Genomic DNA, 10,488 nt, shown 5'->3' with positions numbered 1-10,488 from the left:
AACAGACACTTTAATTCCTCTTCACATCATTATAAACAATTGACAATGATCAGATTTTTTTGCTTACATTTTCTATTCATCTCTATCAGACAAAATCTGATTTCTTCTCAGTTATCACACATTTAAAAAACAAAGTTACAGAAACTTTTTCTTCTTTTCAAAACCACAAACATACACATTAATTCTTCCTATCATCATTATGAATAATTAGAGAAGATCAGATTTCCATTCTTTACATCTATTTCAACCAAAATTTGATATTCTTCTCCAATTATTCAAACCTTCCAAAAAGTTCCAGAGACTTTTTCCTATTTCCAACGCATGATTTCCAAGCATAAATCTTCTATGAAGATTACTGCTGCACGCAGCAAGCGTCCTGATATTTCAGAATGCTACAGTGCACCATTTCCCATTTACACACATGATGAAGAACGAAGATATTATAAAACAAGTTTTTGTATATAGTTTGTACATAGGTTTGTTTTTGTGTTTGTTCTTTCTGTAACCTGTATATGTGTGTTCTAATTTTAATAAAACTATCAAGTTTGATTCTTTGCTTCTTTTTGCTTAAATATACGTTAACCATACAAGTTATACGAATACATCTGAATCTAAGTTTAAATAAAATAGTTTAACTTTTAACATGAATCTGTAATTATTTTTCATGAATCTGTGTTCATTTTGTCTGTTAAAATTTATAAACTATTAGCAAATGAATCCGTTCATATATATATATCTTAAAAGCTAATAAGTTATAATCATTATTAACTATTGCACATGATAATAAATTTTCATTTTCATGCAATCATTGAGTTTAATTTTTATTATGAAATTATGAACTTATATCATGTTGATCATTTCATATATCCGTATGAACTTATTAACATGTACCATACAATTTTTCATACGAATCTGTATCAATTAGAATAAGGTTAATGTTTAAGGTTCAATGTTTCTTTATCTGAATGCTTATTTAATTAGAATAAGGATCATGTTTTATGCATGAATAAATACCTACATGAACTTACGTTCATTATCTTTTAGATGATTAATTTGCCTTATGTGACTTAATGCACATTGATTCTACATTAACTCTAATTAGGAATTTAATGTTTCATTACTAAAATTTTAATAAGGATAAACCTTTGGTTTTCCTTGCAATTAATGTCATTTATTTTAGTTTTTAAGTGCAGGGACATTTTATATTAAGTTCAGGAACCAATCCATCAACAAAATTGCACAAACCAAGTCAAATGGCACCAAAATAGCCACAATTGACCACTTCTCTACCGAGAATTGATAATTCTCGGTATGAGCAGCAAGAACGTCCATTTTCAAGATAGAAAATTGCCTGAAAGTCGCGTGCCGCGGCCGCGGCTTTGCGATTCTCGGTCGCGACACGCGACCTGTAGGCATCTCTCAATCCGATTTTTACCCTATTTTGCATATTCCTATTCCTATTCTACCTATACATCTGCCTATTTTTACCCTATATAAACCTACCTCTTACACATTACCAATTTTTACTTATCCAACATATTTGTTTCCCAAACACAAACATGCGTAACCTAACCCTCTATTCCACACCATGCCTAAACATAAGAAGGTTACTCATCAGGTTTCCCCTACCCCCATTCAACATTATTTCAATTGGGGTCGGGCAACGGTATAAGCACTTTTATGAACATGTGCATAGTGAAACAAACGTTATTGTATTGGTTACTCTTTAATATTCTAAAGCGAATGAGCGGATTACATTTAGGGATTTAGGTTAATTTTATGAAGTTCGGGATGAACAGGATGAGTATTTGGTTTGGATATCATACAACAATAATTTATTGTTAAGCCATCAATTTTCGAAGCAATCCGGTTTGGACATACTTTGACTAGTTTGGATGGATTTAATCCCAAGCATGCTACTAGCACGCTCATTAAAGATCGTTGGTTTTCGTGGTAGATAGCATTGGCTTACCTTTTGACAATTAGGTCCATGTTTCCATTTTTAACCATTAAAGCACGTTACTATGCGTACTTGGATTACGGGTTTTGTTTTGGATGCTACGAGTATTATGGACTAGTTTTCCATCACTTACTCCTACTTATTTTCCGATATTGGCTTATGCCACAACTTTTACACATCCATAGTGGTTAGCCACTGTTGGCTAGTTTTGCAATTTCAAAGTTGGTACTTCCAGTTCACATGGTAATGATATTTAGGCGCATGTTGAGCCACAAACACAAGCACAAGGACATGTTGGTGATGAGCACAGTGTTGATCAAGTTCATTTGCGAACAAGTTTTGAACCATATGAATGTACCAAACCGTCAAATGACTTTTCGGTTAGATGATATTGTTGAAAACAATCAAGAGCTGAGTTCACAATTAAACGCGGTGGATGCCTATATACATAATTTACGGAGCGAGCACACATCACCATGACGCCAGTTATTATCATTTTTCCGTCGTCCAAACGTAGTGACCACACCATCTCCACCGGGTTCCCTTCACAAGAATAGGTTTTATCTTATCTTTTCTCCACTCCTTTATTCTCTTCTGTTATTTTTTTATTAAGTTTGGTCCAATTTCAATTTCAATTTCTGATTGGATAAACTCCATTTCATATTTATCTATTTTTATGATTTATTTCGTACACATTTTTTCGTGTTTTAACAATTTTTGCACCAATGAGGACATGGTCCAATTTAAGTGTGGGAGGAGATATACATATATCATTTTAATTTTTAGTACGAATAATAAATGCAAACGAATAAATTTTTAAGCAACATTTATAAATGCAACACTTGTTTTATGCAAATGCAACATATATTGCAACACAATGTATTTAACACTATTTTTATTAACTTAACATTTTCATATGTTTATAAATTAATCATAAGTTAATATGATTATTTTTAGGTTATCATTATCGTTAGAAATGATATTTCTATATGGGCAACATTATTTTTCAAATTTTTCACAAATCTCCGATACGATTTTAAGTAAAATTGTCTCGAGTGAATATAATTAAGTTAATAAATTCTTTATTTTCAATCTCTATTTTATATCATGCAATCATGATACAATAAATCTTATTTTAAATTTTCGAGTAGGTTTATAGGCATTAAATTGAACTAACAATTTTAGCTCGGTTTGATTTCATCTTACATTAACACCAATTGAAGTTTTTAAGGAAACTTTAGCCATAATACATGTTGAATTTTCAAATCAATATAGGATGAATGTGCTATTTTTCTTTTTCCCAACTTATAATTTTATAATTCATGTTAATTAATCAATTAGTTGAATTCTTAACTTTTGGCCACGATTGAGACCAACCTTATCACAATCGAGGTATGAAAGGGAAGAAAATTAAGTACCGTTTACTTTTGGCCACGGTTGCGACCACCCTTATCACAATTGAGGTATGAAAGGAACGCTTAAAAATAATAATAAGCGTGTATAAGTTTAAAGTAACGATTGCGTCCACCCATGGCATAGTCGGTACCTCTTAAGCGAACACAAAGCAATAAAATACGTACAAAGTTACGGTTGAAACCACCCTTATTTCGGGCGTAACCAAGCAAATAAATTAAATCAAGTACTTATTCATTTTAATATATCTTATATATTAGTTTAGGTTTGGGAAAGAAAATTTGTGCTTTGAAATGCCTTGAGATGAAAGACTCAATAACATGCGTGCTTATATCGTCCCGAATGCTTCAATTCAAAATTGGAAATACAAGACGTATGATATATCGTATATTATACTCAGTTAGTTTAATGTTTTGCGTATACATTTGCCATGCGAAGTTAGTCTTTTCGGCTTAACTAATTCAAAAAGTAATACCAAGATATATGTTTTATTTTTATAAAAAGATTAGTTCGAGAATAAATTCAGTGAAATTTTGCTCGGGACTAGCAAAAGATTAAGTGTGGTTAAGCCCAAAATATACCTAAAATATCATCAATAAATACATCAATATTGCTACGAATTTATGCTATTTATACCTATTTAGAATACTTTTACTTTCGAATATGTTTCTTTCATGCAAGGTACATAAATATTAGGTAAAATCCAAATAGGAGTAAAAAAAGCTCAAAAATAGAAGAAAAGCCCTACAAAAAGAGTCGAAGACGACGAAAATTAATAACGCCAAGTCGAGGACACGAACGAGAGCAGAAATTCAGAAAAATCTCCGTGTCGCGACCGCGGCCCCCCCCCCACCCCCCCGTTCACGGTCGCGACACGCGTCCTTCAGTCACTTCTTCCCTTCGTCCGAAGCTCAACTTGATGCTCCCCCATTCACGGTAGTGAATTTGGATTCTCGGTAAGACCAGGAACCTTTGCAGCACAATAAACACATGTCCGATTTCAACGAAACACGACTGTTCGGGTGGATAAAGATGTCCTTTCGCAGCAGACACGATCCTCCACAAGGAATACGACTCTCCACAACGGTTACGTCTCTTCACAACGGACACGACACTTCAATCACGACTCTTCAACATCTATAAATAAAGAGTTGATGGAGAGTTGAAGGACAATGTTGAGAGAGTTAGAAGAAAGAGATTAGTGCAGAGTTTATGCTGAAACTCTGACTCAAAAATGAGTCAGGGATTAGAAGTTCGATTCTGTTCAAAGCAATATGATGTACATACATTGTTTATTCAATAATAACAAGTTCAGTAGCGTTTAGACATTGTTCCAGATTAGTTTTCATTTTGGTAGAGGCCGACCGTATCCCTATTACGAAGTTACAGCGAGAAGATTGAGTAGAGGATTCGCCCCTGAGCCTGACAAACTCTAACGAAACCCAAGGAAAGGATTGATCAACCCGTTCACTTGCACGCTGTCGAAGAATTCAATGCTCCATGTTCTCTGTAAACTTGTATAAATTTATATTTCATCTAATAAAGTCTGTTCTATTCGATAGATCGTTATGCAGCACTTATGGTAACCAATCCACTAAAGTGACTGCTGGTGTTTTCATTAAAACGTATTTAATTCAAATCTTTATAAGGAAACTTTGTTGAACACTTAAGCAAATTACTATCTCGGTAGAGTTTTAATTTGGTTAAGGGCAATTTATCCCGGTTAAGGGTTTTGTCGCGTTCAAAGCCAATTAATTAGAGGTTCCGTCATTTATTTCATCTTTATAATTCATACAAAGTTTAAAGTTGTTTCTTTGCTTAATGCAAACGAATACATTAGTTTACTTTTCTAAAAAGTACTAAACGTTCCTGTTTTGCAAATTCATTCTTCAATCAGAATATTTTCTAACATTTTCATATTCTAATCTAATTCTCATTCTAGCAATTTCATAACCAAAATCCAATTCAACGATTTCCATATTATAAACCTTTAAAAGTAAAATTCAACCGATTATAAATAAGTTTTGTTAAAAAACGTTCCATGTGGGATCGATATCTTTTATTACTACAAGCGTATACCGTGCACTTGTGGAAATCGCTCAACACTAAACCTAAAATTAAAGTCTATTAATGATTAAAAATCATAAAATTGGCATGTGTAAAAATCAAAATTAAAAATCATTAAAACTAACAAAACGAAACTAAAATAAATAAAAATAAAGTACATTAAATTTAAATAAATTTAATTGTCAGAAAAATGCGTCACAAACGCAATTTCTTCATTTGAATATTTTCGTAATAGATTTTACATCTATTACCGTTAACTTTAAAACGAACTCCGTCAGGTCCTTCAAGTTCTAAGGAGCCATAATCGAATACATTAAGGACTAGATATGGTCCTGTCCATCTGGACTTAAGTTTACCTGGAAATAAACGGAGCCGTGAATTAAATAACAGCACCTTGTCCCCTATTTTAAAGCTTTTGACTTTAATCTTGGCGTCGTGCCATTTTTTTCACTTTTTCTTTATATATTTTTGCATTTTCATAAGATATATGACGTAACTCGTCTAACTCATTTAAGTTGAGCAACCGTTTCTTACCTGCTTGCTGCAAATTAAAGTTAAGTTCCCTAATAGCCCAATAGGCTTTGTGTTCTAATTCTACTGGCAAATGACATGCCTTCCCATACACTAATCGGTATGGAGTCATTCCTATTGGAGTTTTAAATGCAGTACGGTATGCCCATAACGCATTATTAAGTTTACAAGACCAATATTTTCTTGAAGATGAAACCGTTTTCTCTAGAATCCATTTGAGTTCTCTATTTGACATCTCTGCCTGACCATTCGATTGAGGATGGTATGACGTCGACACCCGGTGGCGTACTCCATATTTTTTCATAAGTATATCAAAACTTCGATTCATAAAATAGGTACCGCCATCACTAACAATGAATCTAGGACAACCAAATCTACAAAATATATCGTCAAGAAAATTAACAACAATTTTAGAATCATTTGTCGGGGTTGCAATTGCTTCAACCCACTTTGAAACATAATCTACAGCGACTAATATGTAAGTTTTACCAAAAGAAGGGGGAAAAGGTCCCATGAAATCTATTCCCAACATGTCGAAGACTTGAACTTCTAACATGTTTGTGAGGGGCATCTCATCTTTTCTTCTTAAATTTCCCGTTCTTTGGCATTTGTCACAACGAGTAATAAATGAACGGACGTCTTTAAACAATGTAGGCCAAAAGAATCCACATTCGAATATCCTAGCTACTGTCTTACTAACGCCGTTATGGCCCCCATAAGAGCTAGAATGGCATTCAGACATTATAGACTCATATTCATTTTCACTAACGCATCTCCTAATTATCCCGTCACCACAAGTTCTAAACAAAAAAGGATCTTCCCAAAAATACTGTTTAATGTCAAAGAAGAATTTCTTCTTTTGATGGAAAGTTAATCCTTCCGGAACAATGTTGGCTGTAAGATAATTTGCAATATCCGCATACCATGGTGACATGACACTTTTTATTTGATAGAGATATTCATCCTGGAAATCATCTCGTATACCGATAGTTTCACCTATAGGACCGTTTTCATCTTCGAGTCTCGATAGATGATCGGCGACAAGGTTTTCTACTCCCTTATTGTCTTTAATTTCTATATCAAATTCTTGTAACAATAAAACCCATCTAATTAGACGTGGTTTTGCATCTTTTTTAGCAAATAAATATCTTAAAGCTGCGTGATCGGTATAAATAATAACTTTCGAACCTAATAAGTATGACCTAAACTTATCACATGCAAAAACTACAGCTAACATTTCCTTATCGGTTGTGGTGTAGTTTAATTGTGCACCGGACAGTGTGTGACTTGCATAATAAATGACATGAAGTTTCTTATCCTTCCTTTGACCTAAAACACATCTGACAGCTAAGTCACTTGCATCACACATAATTTCAAAAGGTAAATCCCAATCGTGTTTAGCAATAATAGGTGCACTGACTAGAGCTGTTTTCAATATTTCGAAAGCCTTAATGCAATCTTCATTAAAATCAAAGGTTGAATCTTTCATGAGTAAATTAGTAAGTGGTTTGGAAATTACAGAGAAATTTTTAATAAATCTTCTGTAAAAACCTGCATGTCCTAAAAATGACCTTACTCCCTTAACAGTAGTCGGAGGGGGTAATTTTTCTATTACTGAAGTTTTTGCTCTATCCACTTCTAATCCTTTTTCAGATATTTTGTGACCTAAAACAATTCCCTCGTCAACCATGAAATGACATTTTTCTCAGTTTAATACTAAATTTGTTTCTTCACACCTAGACAGAACTTTATCCAAATTCTGTAAGCATGAATCAAAAGAATCTCCATAAACAGAAAAATCATCCATAAAAACTTCCATGATATCTTCAATGAAATCATTAAAAATCGCAGTCATACAACGTTGAAATGTTGCTGGTGCGTTACATAGACCAAAGGGCATTCTCCTATATGCAAATGTTCCATAAGGACATGTAAAGGTTGTTTTGTCTTGGTCATCCGGGTAAATATATATTTGAAAGAATCCGGAATAACCGTCTAGAAAATAATAAAAAGCATGACCAGCTATCCTTTCGATCATTTGATCAATGAAAGGAAGAGGAAAATGATCTTTCCTAGTTGCTTTATTAAGGTTCCTATAATCTATACAAACCCTCCAACCGGTGGTGGTTCGTGTAGGTATTAATTCACCTTCGTCATTCCTTACAACAGTGATACCTCCCTTTTTGGGTACACAATGGATTGGACTAACCCATTTACTATCCGAAATAGGATAAATGATTCCATTGTCTAGAAGTTTGGTAATCTCAGTTTTTACTACCACTTTCATATTCGGATTTAAGCGTCTTTGCTTATCCGCTTTAGGTGGCTTATCTTCTTCTAAGTGAATTCTGTTCATTACAATACTAGGATTAATTCCTTTTAAGTCTGAAATTTGCCATCCCATACTTCCTATTCTATTTCTAACAACATCCTTTAATTTTTCTTCTTGAACCTGTGTTAGTTTGTTAGAGATAATTATAGGTAGAGAATCGCCTTCGCCTAAGAAAGCGTACCTCAAATGGTTTGGTAATTCTTTAAGTTCTAATTTAGGTGGAACTATAATTGAAGGCGGAACTGGTCCATCTTCTCGAATTAAAGGCTCTGGGTCCTTATCTTCTAATTCCTCACTCATTATAGGTTCTATTATTTCTTCTTTTTGAACAATGTCATTTACACATTCTTCAACTAAATCAAGTTTCATACAAGCGAAATCCTCCATAGGATACTTCATTGCTTGATTCATATCAAACTCGATCTTATCGTCTCCTATTCGTAAAACTACTTTCCCTTCCGACACATCAACTAGAGCACGTCCCGTGTTCATGAACGGTCTACTAAAGATTAGCGGACAATTAACGTCATATGCAAAATCTAATATAACGAAATCGGTAGGAAAAATAAATTTGTCAACTTTAACTAAAACATCCTCGATTATACCATATGGTCTTTTGGTGGTTTGATCCGCTAATTGCAAAACCATATTGGTACGTTTGATATCTTCTTCTAAGCCTAACTTATTAAAAATTGATAATGGCATCAAGTTTATGCTTGCTCCTAAATCACAAAGACAACTTGGGAATTCAATATCTCCCAACTTACACGAAATGGTAAAACATCCGGGATCTTTGAGTTTAGTGGGCAAATTACTTGTTTGTCATAGTCCTTATTGCGGACTTTGTGTGGAAAAGGTGGTTTGGGTACAAAAGTTTTTGTACTAGAGTGAATTGGTGCATCTTTTTGGTTTAATATATCTTCTTTGGATTTTGGTAAATCAGTTCCTAGTAAAGTTGAATTTCCGGGCATTTCCGAACCTAAGTAATTTTTCCCTGAACGAAGAGTGATAGCCTTTACATGCTCTTTCGGATTTTCTTCCGTATGGCTTGGAAGACTTCCCTCTTTGCGGGATGGAATTGATTTAGCGAGTTGTCCAATTTGAACCTCCAAATTATGGATGCTAGATGATTGGTTTTTAATAAGCTGATCGAATTTATTCTCGATCCGTTTAAAACCATCATCGTGATTACTTATTTTTCCGCTCCTAGCATCAATAAATTTGTCGATTTTAGAAGATAAAGTGCTAATCGTATCTCTTGATTGATTTTGATAATTAGTGGTACGATTTTGATTAGCATTTGCATTATTATTATCTCTCCAGTTAAAGTTAGGATGATTTCTCCATCCAGGATTATATGTATTGGCATAAGGGTTATTAGTTTGATTTTGCCCTTGGACAAAATTTACTTGTTCAATTTCGCTCATACCTTCATAATCCACATCCGTTTGGATTGGCTTACCATTAGGATCACACGGTGCCATAAACCTATCAATTTTGTGCGATAAGGCAGAAAATTGGGCTTGCAACATCGCAACTGGATCAAGATTCACTATACCTTTAACTGATGACGTAGTTGAGGATGATGGTTTCGCCATTGGTACGTGTCCACGCTCCGCGGGCCACATACTGCTGTTGATTGCCATTTCCTCCAAAAGTTCTCTTGCTTGGGCCGATGTTTTCTTCATGAATAACCCTCCAGACATAGCATCCAATGAACCTCTAGTTGTAGGATTTAATCCATTATAAAATGTTTGCATTAAAAGTTCAGCAGGTAATTAGTGGTGTGGGCATAAACGTTGAAGTTCTTTAAAACGTTCCCAAGCCTTATAAAGAGTTTCATTATCATTTTGAGAGAAAGATGTTAACTCTTTTATGACTCTTGCGGTTTTTGCTAAAGGAATTTTTTTTGATAAAAATGCTTGGGCTAATTGTTCCCAAGTTTCAAATGATGCGGCTGGCATAGAAGTCAGCCATTCTTTGGCCCGATCCTTCAAAGTAAAAGGAAAAAGGCGAAGGTTGATTGCTTCCGTAGTCATATTCGGTATTTTAAAAGTGTCACAAATTTCTAGGTAACCCGTAAAATGTTACGTTATTTTGTAACATATTAAGCAATGCTGGCTTAATCTCAAATTGATTTGCATTTATTTGGGGTCTAACTATGCTGTTTGTTACACCGGCCACT

The 10,488-nt window shown here is 34.0% G+C and overlaps 1 non-coding gene across 1 annotated transcript; it reads left to right on the top strand.

Moving 5' to 3' along the window:
- Nucleotides 1–10,079: 10,079 nt before the first annotated feature.
- LOC136216091 (small nucleolar RNA R71) lies at nucleotides 10,080–10,186 on the top strand. The gene has a single exon (XR_010683084.1). It is a non-coding gene; the product is annotated as a small nucleolar RNA R71 (small nucleolar RNA).
- Nucleotides 10,187–10,488: the final 302 nt, after the last annotated feature.

This window comes from Euphorbia lathyris, chromosome 1 (assembly GCF_963576675.1).
Source record: "Euphorbia lathyris chromosome 1, ddEupLath1.1, whole genome shotgun sequence".
NCBI classification, from domain to species: Eukaryota; Viridiplantae; Streptophyta; class Magnoliopsida; order Malpighiales; family Euphorbiaceae; genus Euphorbia; species Euphorbia lathyris.
The sequence above is the reverse complement of the archived record's forward strand: the minus strand, read 5'-3'. Positions and strand labels throughout refer to the sequence as shown.